Source organism: Pelobates fuscus, chromosome 7 (assembly GCF_036172605.1).
Source record: "Pelobates fuscus isolate aPelFus1 chromosome 7, aPelFus1.pri, whole genome shotgun sequence".
NCBI lineage: Eukaryota > Metazoa > Chordata > Amphibia > Anura > Pelobatidae > Pelobates > Pelobates fuscus.
In genome coordinates, this window is record NC_086323.1 from 202060809 (window position 1) to 202071441 (window position 10633).

Here is a 10633-nt window from a genome sequence, read left to right on the forward strand (position 1 = left end):
TGATAAAAAAACATACTGAAGACACCCACAAACTCACCATATCAGATACGTACTAACGCAAACTACTATCCCTAAGATCAGAACTCCACTCGTTATTGCAAAATTCTACTAAGAAAGCTATGCTATGGGCGAGGCACCTTTATTATGCCCACAGTAAGAAGTGTGGCATACTATTGACAAAATCACTAAAATAAAGGCAAAGTCACAGACCAATAACAATGTTTAACTGCATGACACTCCAATATACAAACATACACTCCCTCCACTCTGCCTGGAAGATAATTGAGTCAGATTCTGTATTAACTCAATTATATCTAGGCAGTTATATCCCCTGAAAGCCCCGATCTGGGTGAACAACATATCCAAAAATCACCCAGATCAGTTCAAGAGTCCGGGATTTCCATGGAGGTCTTAGTTTAACCGACAGCACACAAAAGTACTGTCCGAAAAGAGTTCCAGGAAATCAGGCCGTGTGATCAGTCTACTTCAGGGATTCAAAGTAGAATATAAAATACCGAACATATGGGATCGGGAGTAGGCTCAATTTATGTCTCCCATTCGGTATTATTCCCACCGAACGCCGTTCGATTCCCATTCGAATAGCTGAACATAAGTGGAAGGTATGTGTTTAGCGGTGTTTGTGCCGTCGAGTGTCTGATTTGAGTTCCATACACTCGACGACTAAACACCGCTCATTGTGCTCATGGCTTAAGATGGTCGTCGCCATGTGTTGACCAGGTCATCATAACCATCCATGGGGTCACCATAACCCCTACTAATAGTGACAATAGCACTTTAGTGGCTCTTGGGACCAGGCCCATAGTCTGTGGACAGGAGGCTGACCTTAACATGTCTCCAAGGCATTGGAGCTTCCATCACATATTGCTCCCCACCCCCGTCCAAGGGTAGACTAACCAATTACCAGACGCAAATCGGTCTGTGCCTAAGTTAGTCAGGTAACCAGACACAAAAAAGTACATAAACCCTGGCAGTCTCTTGGACAAAGCTCCACCCTATAGCAATGATGTGCTATTCTGAATGGAGATTGCCGACCTCCTCCTCCTTGGTGATCCTTCTGCTGCTGGACAGTGAGGTCCATTTTTATGTCCCCAGATAGCTCGTCACCGAGCGCCCTCACTGTCGAAATGGCGTCCAGATCAGAGAATCTGGCCTCCCCACCATGGAACATCTGCTGCTGCTGTTGGGGAGTGAGGTTGCTGATCTCCCCTCCCTCCCTGATATTTATTCTGCCACAGGGGAGTGAGTGTGCTGTGTGTTCATCTCCCAGGTAATCCTGGTAATCGCTCTGTTGCTGGCAAGCTGGCGGAGCGACAAGGGTCCCCAGCATTCCTGTGATTCAGATGTGACTGCCCAGCATCTCTGTGATTTAGATGTGGGAACAAGGTTCCTTCCACACTGACCTGGTCAACATCCTCAGATTTTAAGTCCATTAAATCCCTAGTCTCTGGGGCCTGCTGCTCTACAGAGTAAAACAGATGCCTGTAATCCTATTAAAGCTCACTCTCTATGGTAGCGAGATGGGTTAGATCTGGTCCCAGCTTGGTAGCTTCTGAGGGATCCGGCAATTCTTCCCTATTGTTATGGATGTCCCAGATTCTAAACTCCTCAGGACTCTCAAACAATATTATGCTCAAAGTCCTCCCACAACAGCCATCATAGTTATCACCTTCTGGAGGGTCGGCATCTGCTAGCCATGGGTACTGCTGAACCACATACCACCCGGTAAGCATAGTCTAACCACAATTCCTGCTGGACCAGCTCATGTATCCTGTACACCCATTCATCAGGGAATAAAACTTGTGTGGATTTGCTGACAATTAAATTACTTAAGGTAAAGCTGACTTTGCGCACTATACAAATGCTGCTTCAGTCTCTCCAACACTGTGGCATGGTCCCTTTCTTCTACCCTCACTACATACACATTTCCTATATTACAGACTGTAAAACAGAAGCTTCTGCACGCTAGTAAGAAGGTAAGGAGAGGACTGGAAAAGTGAGTGCTAGGAGACAATCCTTAGGAAGCATGGAGCAAGTGCATCATTAGACGCATTTATGCCAAGCTCAGGGTGCGGTTTGCATAGTATGCCCTTTGTTGGCCAGCATACATGATTGGCAGGCAGCCAGTCATGCATTCACACCTGGCTAACCTAATTCTTCAGGCAGACATGCCTCCTTTTTGGGCATGTTTGATCCTTTGGGTGGTACTAGTTACGTGACTCGCGTAAGTGGTCTACCTTTTTAACCCACCCACTGACATTCTGCTTCACAGAACCTGCTGTTAGGGGGTAAGGATTTAATTGAGAGATGAAAGCGAGAGATGTATGTGTTTTCATTTAGCTGCATTCTGTGAGTTTCCCTACAACATCACCTCCGCCAGATACATGATGCTTGGGATATGACTGTTAGTGTTTTCTCTCATTAACATTTTGTAATTAGGCCCATCATAATGGTCAACACCAGGTCCAATGGGATCTTAATCTGGCCCTTGTTGCATGCCGCTTTACCAGCAAATAATTAATAGAGAAAGATATGAATGGACTATATAAGGGGTACTGAAATTATAATTGCAGGTCTCTTGGAAACATTTTGTTACCGAGTAAACTAGCAAAAACCAAACACAGAGAAATGGATGCAAGAGGCCTTTATCGGGTCTCAGATGAACTCCTGTTACAAAAATTATCTGAGAGACCAACACATGGTGTACATTTCTTATATAGCAATATAGCTCCTCCCATCAATAGCTACACCCACATATACCTTTAACCAATCATGAGCAGAATATAGACTTGTACATCTGGTTAAACCACATGGCTCATTCAAGACAAAGGAAATCAGTGCAATTTCAGTTTCAGCATTCCTGCACACTGATGACTCATCCAACAGTTTGTAACCAGATACTAATTAGCCTATGCCCTGTGGAGATTTCAGGCTACTAAAATTTGTAACCATGCTGGAATCCCATCACAATTTGAACTTATTTTATGGCCTTCAGATGTATAATGTTATAGTACACTGCCATACAAAATACACTTGTCAGCTACAACATTACAACCATCTGCCCAATATCTTGTAAGTCCTCCTCATGCTGCCAAAACAGCTCTGTGTCATAGAGGCATGGACTCAATAAGACCTCTGAACGTGTACTGTGGCTTCGCAGACAGGACAGAGAAGAGAGAATTGCAATATCGATCCTTAGAATGGCCGGGTTATACAAAAAGGGATAGTCAAAATACAAGCCGAGATCAAGGGAAACAGAGAGATGAAATAGGAGGCTGGCGGCGACTTCCAGCGGTGTTCGGCAGATAAAGTATCCGTTTTTAGTTCCATAGGTTTTACACCGAACACCGCTGATTCTGCTCGTGTCCCAAAATGGCCGCCGCCTCATGGTCGGCATACGAACGACGACCACCCATACGAATGGAATGGAGAGGTGTCTGCGGTTAACCGCAACTTTCTAATTGAGGTCAATAAGTTAACTAGCAGGACACTCCTCTCCTGGGTGGCCGTCCGTTCGGTAGTTTCAATCGGTATTTGGGGAAACACACGAACAGGGGCATATGGACAGGAAATCCATCGAAATCAAGGCAAACAGACGAACCAGCAATATAAGTATATACAGATGGATCTGTCACACGGCTCCCCCCTTGTGGGACACTCCGGCAGACCCGGCTTGACCCTTTGGCGGGTTAACTTGGGGATGACCGGACTAGGAGGTAGCAAGAACGTCGGTTTGCCGAGACAATTCATCTGCATTCCCATTCTGCTTACCGGGTCGGTAGCTGATGGTGAAGTTATATGGTTGTAATGCTAAACTCCACCGCAGCAGTCTACCATTGTCCTGAGACCCGGTTAAGCCAGACAAGGGGATTGTGGTCCGTCACAAGGGAAAATTCCTGTCCATACAAATAAGGGCTTAACTTTTTCAATGTCCAGACCAGGGCCAAGCATTCCTTCTCCACTGCCGCATAACTCACTTCACGGGGTAACAGCTTTCTACTGAGATATGCGACAGGGTGCTCTCCTCCATCTTCCCCGACCTGGCTCAGCACAGCCCCCAGTCCATACATGGAAGCATCTGTGTGTACGAGAAAACGTTTGTTAGGGACTGGGGCAGCCAGGACAGGGGCATTTACAAGAGCCTGCTTAAGTGCTTGAAACGCAGCTTCACAAGCTGGAGACCACAGGACCTGCTTAGGGAGATTTTTCTTAGTCAGGTCAGTCAGGGGTTTAGCGATAGAGCTGTAGTTGGGGACAAAGCGTCTGTAATACCCTGCTGTCCCTAGGAAGGCTAATACTTGGGTCTTAGTGATAGGTGTGGGCCAGTCAGCTACTCCCGGGGCATTCTTCATCCCAAATGGCATGACCTTAAATTGGTACAAGCCAAATGGGGTGACGAAGGCCGACTTGGGGATAGCGTCCTCGGCCAGGGGGATCTGCCAGTAACCCTTACACAGGTCTATGGTGGTCAGATAGCGTCCCCTGGCAATGCGGTCTAGCAATTCGTCTACCTGGGGCATCGGGTAGGCGTCAGTGGTGGTCCGCTCGTTGAGCCTGCTGTAGTCCACACAGAACCGGGTGGTCCCATCTTTCTTAGGCACCAGGACTACAGGGGAAGCCCAAGGGCTGAGTGTTCGATGACCCCAAGCTGGGTCATCTCCTGTATCTCCTTCCGCATTCCTTCTCGGACTGCTTCAGGGATACGATAAGGGTTTGTCGCAGGGGGTTCTGTCCAGGGGTCTCTCTACCTTATGTACAGCTAGAGTAGTGTAGCCGGGCTCTTGGGAGAACGTCGCCTGCTTCTCCCACAGAAGCGGTCTTGCCTGTCCCTTCTCTGTGGGGCTCAACCTGTCCCCTAGCTGTACAAGGCTAGTAAGGTCAGTCTGGGAGTCCCTCTCTAGAAAATCGGGAATGGGTAAGTTTTCTGGGTCGTCTGCAGCCGGGGCACATACTGCAGCTACATTCTCTGGTCTCTCCTGATACTCCTTTAGCATGTTCACATGAAAGGATCGCTGGATCCTCTCATCTGAACAGCTGGCTATAAGGTAGGTAGTATCACACACCTGAGCTAACACTTTATACGGGCCTTGCCAAGATGCTTGCATCTTGTTTGCCTTCACAGGTTTGAGCACCAACACTTTATGCCCCACCTGGAAGACCCGCTGCCGGGCACCCCGATCGTACCATCGCCTCTGTCTCCCCTGGGCCACCTGGAGATTCTCTCTTACCATCAGAGACAGTTTCTCCATGCGGTCCCGGAGTTCCAGGACATACGGTACTATGGGGGTCCCTTCTTGCTCTGTCTCCCCCTCCCAGTGGCCTCTAATGAGATCTAGGGGTCCGCGGACCCTTCTCCCATAAAGCAACTCAAAGGGGGAGAACCCAGTAGATTCCTGGGGCACCTCTCTGTAAGAAAACAACAGATGAGGCAGGAATCGCTCCCAGTCCCTGCAAGTGTCAGAAAGGGTCCTCAACATCTGTTTGAGGGTGCCATTAAATCGCTCGCAGAGACCGTTAGTCTGTGGATGGTATGGGGAACTAAGTATCGGTTTAATGCCGCATACCCTCTACAGCTGCTGAGTGAGCACAGCGGTAAATTGGGTTCCCTGGTCAGAGAGAATCTCCTTAGGGAACCCGACCCTGGTAAAAATCCTAACAGGGCATCAGCAACTGTCTCTGCCTCTATGTTAGACAGCGCTACTGCCTCTGGATAGCGAGTGGCATAGTCCACCACGGTGAGAATATATTTCTTACCGGATGGACTAGCCCTGGCCAGTGGACCCACAATGTCAACGGCTATGCAGGCAAAGGGCTCCCCAATGATAGGCATAGACATAAGCCTAGCTCCGGGGTGGTCCCCCCGCTTTCCTACCCGTTGACAAGTGTCACACGTACTACAATATATCCACACAGCCTGATTAAAACTTGGCCAAAAGAAGTTCTGCATGATCCTATAGGCTGTGCGGCGGGACCCAAGATGTCCAGCTAACAGAACATCATGCCCTATCCGCAGAATCTCCTGCCGGTATTTTGCGGGCACCACCAGCTGTCGATTATGCGGATGGGCAACACTTTTCTGGTACGGTTTAGGGATCCTATATAACCTGTCCCCCACGCACTCATATCGCTTCCCCATCTACTCCTTCCTCTCCAGTATCTGCCCTGTCCCTATACTTCTGGAGAGTCGGATCTGCCTGGGTTTCCCTCCCAAACTCCTCTGGGGAATCCCAGCTAACAAAAGTCTGCCCTAGGGTATCAGTCGGGGAATCGGGTTTTACCTGGGTCTCAGCAGCAGGTGGGCTGGTTCCGGCAGCACGGGTCTGAGCACGGGTAGTCACTGGGTTGACATCAGCAGGTCCCATGGGAGCATATGCGGAAACTAAAGGGGCCAAATCATTCCCAAGCAAAACATCAGCAGGCAAGTCCTTCATAACCCCCACATTCACATGTCCAGAGCCCACTCCCCAATCCAAATGAACCCGGGCAACAGGCAGACGGAACACGGCACCTCCTGCTACCCTTACTGCTACAGTATTTCCAGTATGCTGGTGTTCGGAAACAAGGTTATTTTGGAGCAGGGTCATAGTGGCTCCGGTGTCCCTCAGACCAGTGACCACTTTACCATTCAGCTTAACGGTCTGTCTGTGCTGCTGGCGGTTATCTTGCTGGGCTGCTTGCACTGGGTCTGCCTCGTGTAATATACCCCAAAATTCCTCCTGCTCAAAACAGTGAACGGAAGGCTGGGGTGGCTGCTGATTTCCGCCGGCTGGTCTTCTCCATGACTGTGCTTGGTTGGCATTGTTCAATGGGCACTCCAGTCTCTTGTGCCCCAACTGTTTGCATCCATAGCACCGGATATGCTGAGAGTAATCCCGGGCATTGAATCGGGCTGGCTGAACATAGTTGTTCGCTAGTGGCATTGTGGGGGTTGGTTGCGCTGGGGGGGTGATACACAGTAGTGGTTGGAGGTGCTGCCGGTTTGTACTCCACTCGGGTAGGGACCTTGGCTGCAGTCTGGTCTAGCTTTCGTGCATCGGCCGGATAATTTCCGAGAGAGGATAGTGACCCATTCTTCTGCGGGTACCTGGTGTAAGGCACACTGCCTTTCAAAATCAGCCAGGAACCCATCTCTCTCTCCTTCTGTTTCAACAAAATTTCTAAAAGCAGAAAATGGTACCTTTCTCCTTCCATTATTATTATAAGGTACCTCTGCTGCTGCAGCTCCTCTTCCCTGGAGCGCCTGTTGTGCTGCTACTGCGGCTTGCACTTGAACCACAATATCTGCTGCAGGGTTGGGGGCCAAAGTGTGCCAGCCTTATCTGGACTGCCCAGTTAAATTGTATCTCCTTGGGTGTTAAATCCAGTATGCCAGGCACATTAGCTCTCTCCATTCCCTGTGCTGCATCCATCTCCAATAGTATAGAAATAATCTCTCTTTTCTTGAGATTACTCGCTGATCGTCCTCTGCGTTCCAATATATCTTCAAGGGTAGCACGCCTTAATTCTTCATACTGCATTTCCAACCTGGGATGTGTAGCTGGCCTTCAGGGCGGTGGGATTCATCCCGTCGCTTGCCACCAATTGTTACGACACTCACCGCCAGGGGAACGAAGCAGCCGTTTAGTGAATAATCCCCTTTCTCCAGAAATGCAGTTTTAATAATCCAGCCGATCCCCAGATAGCCTGGATCTGAGTGCATATTTCTACCGAATAGCGCTCAGATCCGATGTACCTAGTTCAATCGCCATGGAGTCAAAGTCTTTCACAAGTCCTTCGGTATACGAATGACTCCATGGGACGGCTATCTGGGTAAAGTCCATACGAATGGTAGAAACTCCCGAACTGACCGGTGATCGTACGGCTCGACGAAATAGGAGGCTGGCGGCGACTTCCAGCGGTGTTCGGCAGATAAAGTATCCGTTTTTAGTTCCATAGGTTTTACACCGAACACCGCTGATTCTCCTCGTGTCCCAAAATGGCCGCGCCTCGTGGTCGGCATACGAACGACGACCACCCGTACGAATCGAATGGAGAGGTGTCTGCGGTTAACCGCAACGTTCTAATTGAGGTCAATAAGTTAACTAGCAGCACACTCCTCTCCTGGGTGGCCCTCCGTTCGGTAGTTTCAATCGGTATTTGGGGAAACACACGAACAGGGGCATACGGACAGGAAATCCATGGAAATCAAGGCAAACAAACGAACCAGCAATATAAGTCTATACAGATGGATCTGTCACACATATAAAGTGCTTGATGTGAAAAAAGTGCAAACTGTTGCTCCAACCAACATGAGCGTCTGTGATTTAAACAAGAGTGCCATATAACTACTCTATAATACTAGATATCACACATTTAAGACTATGCAGATCTACTGTTGCGGCTACCCCAAGAGTATGAGGGGTTTCGCCGCCTGAGACGTTCTTTTCCCCCTGTCCAGAGTGATGTTTTCCGATTTCCCAGGATAGTATAGCTCTTACAAGAACTTGGTGATTATAGCATGTGCAGATGAGACTCTATGATGAGGGAAAGCAAGGAAATTCATTTTAATGGTGCCACACTGGCCTTTCATGCAATTCCCCATGCAAGGGGTACTCCCACATGGACCTTGTGGGGAACTTACAAGATACAGACATAGACCAATGACAGTGATGTTCAGATGTATATCACTCTCATAATCACATAATCCCTCCATTCTTCCTGAGTTATAATTGAGATAGATACTGTACTAACTCAATTATCTCTAGGTGAAAAAGTACACAATTTACAAGTAACTCGAGAGTATCCCCAAAACTCACATAACCCCACAAAAGTTATATCTCCTAATAGCTCCGATCTGGGGAAACAACATACAGTGGATACTCAAAAAATTTGAATAGCGTGCAAAAGGTCATTTATTTCAGTAATGCAACGTAAAAGGGGAAACTAATATATGAGATAGACGCATTACATGCAAAGCAAGATAGTTCAAGCCGTGATTTGTCATAAGCGCGATGATTATGGCTTACAGCTCATGAAAACCCCAAATCCTCAATCTCAGTAAATTAGAATATTACATGTGATCAATAAAACAAGGAGTGTACATAGAACAATATCGGACCTCTGAAAAGTATAAGCATGCATGTGGACTCAGTACTTGGTTTGGGCCCCTTTTGCAGCAATTCCTGCCTCAATGCGGCGTGGCATGGAAGCTATCAGCCTGTGGCACTGCTGAGGTGTTATGGAAGACCAGGATGCTTCAATAGCGGCCTTCAGCTCTTCTGCATTGTTCGGTCTCATGTATCTCATCTTTCTCTTGGTAATGCCCCATAGATTCTCTATGGAGTTCAGGTCAGGTCAGGTCAGTCCAGGCCTCGACTGAATAAAGCAAAGAGGACCAACACCAGCAGATGACATGGCTCCCCAAATCAACACAGACTGTGGAAACTTCACACTGGACTTCAAGCATCTTGCAGTGTGTGCCTCTCCATTCTTCCTCCAGACTCTGGGTCCTTGTTTTCCAAATGAGATGCAAAAGTTGCTCTCATCAGAACAGAGGACTTTGGACCACTGAGCAAAAGACCAGGTCTGGTTTTCTTTAGCCCAGGTAAGATGCTTCTGACGTTCTTTGTTGTTCAGGAGTGGCTTGACAAGAGGAATACGACATCTGAAGCCCATGTCCAAGATCCCTCTGTGTGTGGATGGAGGGTGTCAATTATGGTTTTCTGCACAAATGTCAGGTCAGCAGTCTTCCCCATGATTGTGATTCATACTGAACCAGACAGACCATTTAAAGGCTCAGACACCCTTTGCAGGTGTTATGGCTTACTTAGCTGATTAGAGTGGGACACTGTGAGCCTATAATATTGCACCTTTACACAATATTCTACTTTACGGATATTGTGGATTTGGGGTTTTCATGAGCTGTAAGCCATAATCATCGCACTTATGACAAATCACGGCTTCAACTATCTTGCTTTGCATGTAATGTGTCTCTCATATATTAGTTTCCCTTTTTACGTTACATTTCTGAAATAAATGAACTTTTGCACGATATTATAATTTTTTGAGTATAACCTGTAAGTATCTATACACTGAAAAACATGTCGCTATGTATAGTAATCCTGAGTATCTATACACTGATAATAACCATGTCGCTCTGTATAATAATACCGAGTACCTGTTATGTTTGATGATAGCTGACTTACAATAACATACCGTCTATTAATCAGCCAGGATTTATTGATCACAAGTCACATATTATGTTCGATCCCTTTGTTGATATACACATTCCTGCTGTAACATACACCCAACATGGCCGAACTCCATACACACACTGGGAAGAGAGAGCAAATCTAGGGGGTGTATCCATCCCAGCATGCCTTGCACACTTACTACAGGAGCTGGTTAGGGAAAAACTGTTCATTGTGCAAAGCTCCCCTAGAGGGGACTGCTGGTATACAACACAGTATCCAAATAATAATGTAGTCACTAGTCTGTATAATAATACTGAGTATCTATATGCTGCTAATAAACATGTCGCTCTGTATAATAATACTGAGTAGCTATACACTGATAATAAACATGTCGCTCTGTATAATAATACTGAGTATCTATATGCTGCTAATAAACATGTCGC

The 10633-nt window shown here is 47.2% G+C and overlaps 1 protein-coding gene across 1 annotated transcript in view; it reads right to left on the reverse strand.

Annotated features, from left to right (window-relative positions):
• Positions 1 to 10322, reverse strand: part of LOC134569296 (zinc finger protein 850-like) — a 349196-nt gene extending 338874 nt beyond the window's left edge. The window contains exon 1 of the mRNA XM_063428215.1: positions 10213 to 10322. The gene's annotated coding sequence lies outside the window, so the exon portion shown is untranslated. The remainder of the gene's footprint in view (positions 1 to 10212) is intronic.
• Between the last annotated feature and the right edge of the window lie 311 nt (positions 10323 to 10633).